The sequence below is a fragment of the Mastomys coucha genome, unplaced genomic scaffold (genome assembly GCF_008632895.1).
Source record: "Mastomys coucha isolate ucsf_1 unplaced genomic scaffold, UCSF_Mcou_1 pScaffold3, whole genome shotgun sequence".
In the NCBI taxonomy this organism is placed as follows: domain Eukaryota; kingdom Metazoa; phylum Chordata; class Mammalia; order Rodentia; family Muridae; genus Mastomys; species Mastomys coucha.
The window spans coordinates 66,782,301-66,783,717 of record NW_022196909.1 but is presented as its reverse complement, the minus strand read 5'-3'; positions in this window follow the sequence as shown (position 1 = coordinate 66,783,717).

Sequence of the window (1,417 nt, the reverse complement as noted above, 5' to 3'; positions counted from 1 at the left end):
ACCATGTGGGTCCTGAGGATTGAATGTGGGCAGTGACAAGCACTTTTGATCTGCTAATGAAGTGGTTCTTACCTTCTTAACACTGTGACTCTTCAATACTCATGTTGTAGCCAGGCACGGTGGCGCATGCCTTTAATCCCAACACTTGGGAGGCAGAGGCAGGCGGATTTCTGAGTTCGAAGCCAGCCTGGTCTACAGAATGAGTCCAGGGCAGCCAGGATGATACAGAGAATCCCTGTCTCGAAAAAAAAAAAAATATTCATGTTGTGGTGACCCTCAACCATAAAATTATTTTGATACTATTTCATAACTATAATTTTGCTACTGTTATGAATATAAACACCGGACATGCAGGATATCTTATATGCACCCTATGCCCCCAAGGGAGTCTCCATTCACAGGTTGAGAACTGCTGTGCTAAGGTATCTCACAGGCTCTAGATTATGTCTTTTTTTTAACTTTTCATTTGTTTCTAACTATTTTTTCTTTGGGTATAGTGTAGTTCATTTAGGTAAGGGACTATCTCTCATCCTCTTGGTTATGTCAGCAGTGTCTGGGGCTTAGTATGTCTATGTAGGGCAGCAGTTGGCTGAAGAAGCCAGTGTTGCAGAATGCAAAGAAAATGCTGCATAAAGGGAGGACTCTGGGAGCCTTCGTATCTCCGCAGGAATATTAAAACCCAACTCCAGATCCAGAGCTGGACTAGCTTGGCCAGTGGTTTTGTGTCTGGTGATGTTCCAAGAAACTGTACCCTTGAGTGAGAGCAATTATTTTTCACCGGGAAATAGCTTACCAAGGTACTCATGGCTTATGTGACGTCACCTTACTATTCCATAGGACTACTTCTTGCTTTGTTTTAGAATCATTACTTGACCTATTTCTACTTCTTTTTTTCTTTTTCAATGTTTTGAGGTACTAACATAATTTATGGATGTACTCTCAATTTTCAGGCTTTTTCAGTAGATCCCATGTCTGTAATATGATAAGTCCATAAATTTATTCCTATATATGTTATCTGCTGTAACTTTTTAAAAGATTGTAAAAGATTTTTATCTATCTATCTATCTATCTATCTATCTATCTATCTATCTATCTATCGTGTGTGTGTGTGTGTGTGTGTGTGTGTGTGTGTGTGTACAAGTGTGTGAGAGTATGTTTGTGCCTGTTGTGTGAATGTACCAGTGGAGGCTAGAAGAAGGTGGTGGATTCTTTTGAACTAGAATTACAAGCCACCAGATGCTAGAAACTTTGATCCAGTTGAGTTTTCTCTCCAGCCATCTATTTTAAAGTTAGACCTTTAAAATCAACTTCTATTATATAACTGTTAGTATAGAAAACAATTGAACTTTCAAAGAACAAAATGGGAGCATATTAAAAGAATTCTCTCTCTCTCTCTCTCTCTCTCTCTCTCTCTCTC